Here is a 6573-nt window from a genome sequence, read left to right as displayed (position 1 = left end):
GAGGCTACATACAGACACCGGTTAGTCAGGCTGATTGAGGTAGTATATACATGTAGATATGGTTAACGTGACTATGCATATATGATGAACGGAGAGTAGCAGTAGAGTAAAAGAGGGGTTGGCGGGTGGTGGGTGGGACACAATTGAGGTAGAATGTACATGAATGTATAGTTAAAGTGACTATGCATATATGATAAACAGAGAGTAGCAGCAGTGTAAAAAAGGGGGGTTGGGGGGAGGCACACAATGCAAATAGTCTGGGTAGTCATTTGATTACCTGTTCAGGAGTCTTATGGCTTGGGGGTAAAAACTGTTGAGAAGCCTTTTTGTCCTAGACTTGGCACTCCGGTACCGCTTGTCATGCGGTAGTAGAGAGAACAGTCTATGACTGGGGTGGCTGGGGTCTTTGACAATTTTTAGGGCCTTCCTCTGACACCGCCTGGTGTAGAGGTTCTGGATGGCAGGCAGCTTAGCCCCAGCGATGTACTGGGCCGTACGCACTACCCTCTGTAGTGCCTTGTGGTCAGAGGCCGAGCAATTGCCGTACCAGGCAGTGATGCAACCAGTTAGTGATGCAACCAGTTCTAGTTAGTTGTTGATGTGGACACCAAGAAACTTGAAGCTCTCAACCTGCTCCACTACAGCCCCGTCGATGAGAATGTGGGCGTGCTCGGTCCTCTTTTTCCTGTAGTCCATAATCATCTCCTTAGTCTTGGTTACGTTGAGGGATAGGTTGTTATTCTGGCACCACCCGGCCAGGTCTCTGACCTCCTCCCTATAGGCTGTCTCGTCGTTGTCGGTGATCAGGCCTACACTGTTGTGTCATCTGCAAACTTAATGATGGTGTTGGAGTCGTGCCTGGCCATGCAGTCGTGGGTGAACAGGGAGTACAGGAGGGGACTGAGCACGCACCCCTGGGGAGCTCCAGTGTTGAGGATCAGCGTGGCAGATGTGTTGTTACTAAACCTCACCACCTGGGAGCGGCCCGTCAGGAAGTCCAGGATCCAGTTACAGGGGGAGGTGTTTAGTCCCAGGATCCTTAGCTTAGTGATGAGCTTTGAGGGTTCTATGGTGTTGAACGCTGAGCTGTAGTCAATGAATAGCATTCTCACATAAGTGTTCCTTCTGTCCAGGTGGGAAAGTGCAATAGAGATTGCATCATCTGTGGATCTGTTTGGGTGGTATGCAAATAAAGTGGGTCTAGGGTTTCTGGGATAATGGTGTTGATGTGAGCCATTACCAGCCTTTCAAAGCACTTCATGGCTACGGATGTGAGTGCTACTAGTCTATAGTCATTTAGGCAGGTTACCTTTTTGTTCTTGGGCACAGGGACTTTGGTGGTCTGCTTGAAACATGTTGGTATTACAGACTCAATCAGGGACATGTTGAAAATGTCAGTGAAGACACCTGAGAGTTGGTCAGCACATGCCCGGAGCACACTTCCTGGTAATCTGTCTGGCCCCGCAGCCTTGTGTATGTTGACCTGTTTAAAGGTCTTACTCACGTCGGCTACGGAGAGCGTGATCACACTGTCGTCCGGAACAGCACTATGCTCTCATGCATGCCTCAGTGTTGCTTGCCTCGAAGCGATCATAGAAGTGATTTAGCTTGTCTGGTAGGCTCGTGTCACTGGGCAGCTCGCTTCCCTTTGTAGTCTGTAATAGTTTGCAAGCCCTGCCACATAAGATGAACGTCGGAGCCTGTGTAGTATGATTCAATCTTAGCCCTGATTTGACGCTTTGCCTGTTTGATGGTTCGTCGTGTGGGAGATAGAATAATGGTCAAAGATAAAAGTGTTTTTTTTTATGTTTAAGTCAAAATAAAACATAATAAAAAGTACATTTGAATGACACTGAGGGGCAGTGTTTTTACAACTAATGCCGGTTTGCCTGAGGCTGATGCCGTGCAGGTGTTTGTACACATGCATATATATACACACACTCTCATTCAAATAAACACATACAAGAACACACACATACAATAGTGCCAGACATGCACACAAACATATACAGTTGACATTGCCGTTATGATTTTAGTTGTCCTTGATGTCCTTTGTTGTAAATGTATTATGTTGTTTTATTATTATTTTTGCATTGTTGTTTGCTGTTTTCTTCTGTCTTTTCCTTTTTTCTCTTTAGTTAATTCTCTTGGTTGTTGGTGCATTGGGGGGTTCTTGGGGGTGGGGAATGGAATTAATTGTATTTTTTATTTTTCTTCTGGGGGGGGGGGACTGTGGGGTCTTGAATGGTTGAGGGACAGCTATTGGGGAAATGTGGGGGGGATCTTGGAGGGTTCGGGTTCACGTTTTTTGGCCTGGTGGTAGATCGGTCAACGCGCCCTTGAACAGAGCATTGACACTGGATGCGTCTGTGTGTCGCTCTGAATGGGAATCTGTTGGATGACTGGTATGATGTAGTTGTTGAGCGGCTTCACTGCATGTATATTGTATGTTTAGAATATTCAATAATTCAATTATTATGATATTTTTTAAATAACTAATAATTTTTTACCAAGACGGCCAAACCCAGACAATGCTGGGCCAATTGTGTGCCACCCTATGGGACTCCCAATCACGGCCAGATGTGACACAGCCTGGATTCAAACCAGGGACTGAAGTGACACCTCTTGCACTGAGATGCAGTGCCTTAGACCACTGCGCCACTTAGGAGCCCTAACCCTAACTCTTTTCCTAACCTAATTCTCCTAACCAGCTATGTTAAATATCCTAACCTGCTACTTGAATTATCCTAAAACACTACGTTAATTGTCCTAATCTGCCAAGTCAATTTTCCATCTATCCACAACTGTAGAAACCATCTGATAAACCATCAGTGTCACATATGGGTATCACATATGGAGTGATTTCAATGCCAACGGAAATTGTATTTGAATTACATAATTTAGAATTTGAATTAGGATATTGAATATAAATGTAATACTTTTGAAATTGCAATGCACAAATTGAATCATTGAATTCATAAATTGAACTTGTATTTAATTATTTGAAACTAAATTCAATGAATATTGCATTCGGTTTTAAAATACAATTAAAATGTAATTGAATATTAAAATTCAATATTTAAATATTCCGTTTTAATATGGTAGATATTGCATTCAATTGTCTGTGAATCAAATTTACAAACTATAATTTCAAGTTTATCCAAGTTTCAAATTTTCAACATCTCAGATGCATTCTGATGCACCTGGTTAAATAAGGGTGAAATAAAAAAATAAAAATAAAATAAAAATAAATTCATTCAGTTTTCAAATTCAGTTCTCCAAATTGAGGTTCTTAACCAGAGACAACATCCTGGTACTTTTCCAGACAGGAAATGTTGAGGATACAGATACAATTGAACGCTCTCTGTGGTAAACAAGTTTCTGGAAGTTTCTTAAGCCAATGTGGTATGTTGAATGTATTTTCTTCCTATAAATTTGGCTCTAGCATTTGAACCGTTTGGGCTATAAGCTATTATGACCCCATTCCTAAAAGCTAAGACTCTGGAACATGGACGTCCCTTCTATTCCCCTCTATGATGATCACAGGCCACACAGGACAAGTTAAGAGTGTGATAAAACTGCAATTTGCCCCCCATAAGAATATAGTTGAATAGCACTGTCATAGCCCTTCTAAGGATAGCCTTTCCACACATTATGAATATTTTAAAACTTTAATAAGTAGACTTTAATAAGCTGGAAATGATAGTTTATTAACTTGATTCACAGACAATGAATGCAATATCTACTATATTAAAATGGAATATACATATTGAATTTGAATATTCCATTAAATGTACATTTAATTTTTAAACTGAATGCAATATTCAGTCAATTTAGTTTCTAATCTTTAAATAAATACAAGTTACATTTATGAATTCAATTATTCAATTTGTGCATTACAAATTCAAAAACCTTGCATTCAAATTTGGGCTGTTGTTACATTTGTATCAGCGGCGCAAAGTCGATACATTGTATCATTTCACCTCACCTGTGAGAGTGAAGAGGGAATGCAGCAAATCTTGGAGAACAGTGGAAGTTGATGAAAGTTCTTATTTATTGTTAAACTAAAACCAATGCAGTTCTGCTCTTTTTTTGTGTGATAAAAAAACAACCTTGTCCAGTCATGTTACCTACTGTAGCTGGCTAAAAATCTGGTAATTGGCCAATATGGTTTTAGATGGCAAAGGAAAGGCACTCCTGGATACCTCCAGGAGATGTGCTTCAAGGGTAAGATTCATATAGGACTAATCTCTTTTTCTGGTGCTCCTAAATATTGTTTGGTGCTCCTACATTTGTTGGGAGCACCATTGCTAGTTAAAAGTGAACTTATAAGCACATAATATTTCCAGAGTGGGATCTTCACGATGGGGCACATTTGTAAGTACACTGTTTTTCAAAGTACTTTGCACATAATTGACCAGTGAATCTATGGATTTACAAACAATCTATCCATTGAATATGACGGATAGCCATGAGTTCATAAAATATGTGTTCACGTTCATTTAACATTTTGGTAACATTTTATATTAAGTTCAAATCAAATCAAATGTATTGGTCACATGCACTCCCAAGCCCTTAACTAACAATGCATTTTTAAGAAAAAATAAAAAGTTGCTGGTATAGCTGTGTAATTACACTAACATTGTGGTATAACCAATTGCAGATATCTGGAGGATCTGGTGGAGTGGAAAGAGCTGTGCTACATAACATTTGGTTTGGACTATTCTACAGTAAAAACAAGTTTTAAATGATTTTGTTTCAATTAATGTAACATGTTACAAAGGAACAATATTCAACTGCCAGCTGTGTGTGTGTGTGTGTGTGTGTGTGTGTGTGTGTGTGTGTGTGTGTGTGTGTGTGTGTGAGAGAGAGAGAGAGAGAGAATATTTCAAGAACATTTATTTAGAACGAGGAGCTCCCCTTTTTGGGACTCCTCTGTGGATTGATGATGATGCTTCTCCTTTTCTTCATTAGCATTGAGGATAGTAAAATAAATTATAGCCTACTGGAGGAGGTCAGCCACCTTACAGTAGATACACCAAGTGGAAAGTCAGGTAGCTAATATGTGAAATAGGAGGGCATTGGCCTCATCTTACCATAGAAAGATCATGGTGAGCATGCAAGTGTGTTAGGACTTTGCCAGTGCTGTAACTGAGTTCTACCCAAACTCCTTGATTCTGCGAGCTGCAGAGTGACGCAAGCCTGCAAAATGAGCTAAATGCCTTCTATGCTCGCTTCTAGGCAAGCAACACTGAACCATGAATGAAAGCACCAGCTGTTCCGGACGACTGTGATCTCGCTCTCGCTCACCGATGTGAGTAAGACCTTTAAACAGGTTAACATTTACAAGGCCCCGGGCCAGATGGACCAGGGGGCAAGTGTCTTCATTAACATTTTTAACCTCTCCCTGACTCAGTCTGTAATACCGACCTATTTCAAGCAAACCACCATAGTCCCTGTGCCCAAGAACACCAAGGTAACCTGTCTAAATGACTATGTCCCATAGCACTCAAATCTCTAGCCATGAATTGCTTTTAAAGGCTGGTCATGGCTCACATCAACACCATCATCCCAGACACCCTGGACCCACTCCAATTTGCATACCGCCCCAACAGATCCACAGACGATGCAATCTCTATTGCACGCAACACTGCCCTCTCCCACCTAGACACTTGTGTGAGAATGCTCTTCATTGAATACAGCTCAGCGTTCAACACCAGAGGTGAGGTGAGGAGGGCCCAAAGTGAAAATGTTGTGGAAAATCGAGAGTTAATATTATGCATTCAAGTGCTAGTCAGAGCTAGGAAACTCTGAAACTTCCGACTTTGTAGGTTGAATGCAGCATGTGTAAAACTACACAGCTTGGTCTCATACACTAGAGGTTACATAGTAAACGTAAATCCAGGGCACTCAAATGAATACCATATGTTACATTTGATATGGTTACATAAGACAGAAGGAAAAGGAAAGGCGGGTGGTTGGTTGTTTGATTTGGTCTGATGGGTGTATGACATGAACATCTAGCAACCCAAACGCTGTGTGTTTGAATCTCATCACGGACAACATTAGCATTTTAGCTAATTAGCAACTTTTCAACTACTTGCTACTTTGCAACTACTTAGCATGTTAGCTAACCCTTCCCATAACCCTTCTTGTTCCCCTAACATTAACCCATGAACTTAACTCCTAACCGTAACCCTAACCCCTAGCCTAGCTAACGTTAGCCAGCTAGCTATTGTAAGCCCTAGCCACCTAGCTAATGTTAGCCACAACACATTAGAATTCATAACATACCATAAGTTTAGCAAATTGATAACATATTGTACATTTAGCAAATTCATGACATATCATGTGAATTGTAATTAGTAACATATCATACGAAATGAATGATGGTCATCCACAAATGAATACATAGGCTACCATACGAAAGGTAACATATTATACTAAATGGATTGCCTCGAATTTACATACAGAATAATACGAAATGCTCTGAGACCAGGTTGAACTACAACCTATTAGCAAGTCGGACATTTCCGAGTTTTCTAATTCCGACTAGCACGTGAACATGGCAAT

This window comes from Oncorhynchus mykiss, chromosome 25, assembly GCF_013265735.2.
Source record: "Oncorhynchus mykiss isolate Arlee chromosome 25, USDA_OmykA_1.1, whole genome shotgun sequence".
Taxonomy (NCBI): Eukaryota; Metazoa; Chordata; class Actinopteri; order Salmoniformes; family Salmonidae; genus Oncorhynchus; species Oncorhynchus mykiss.
This window is presented reverse-complemented; position numbering follows the sequence as displayed.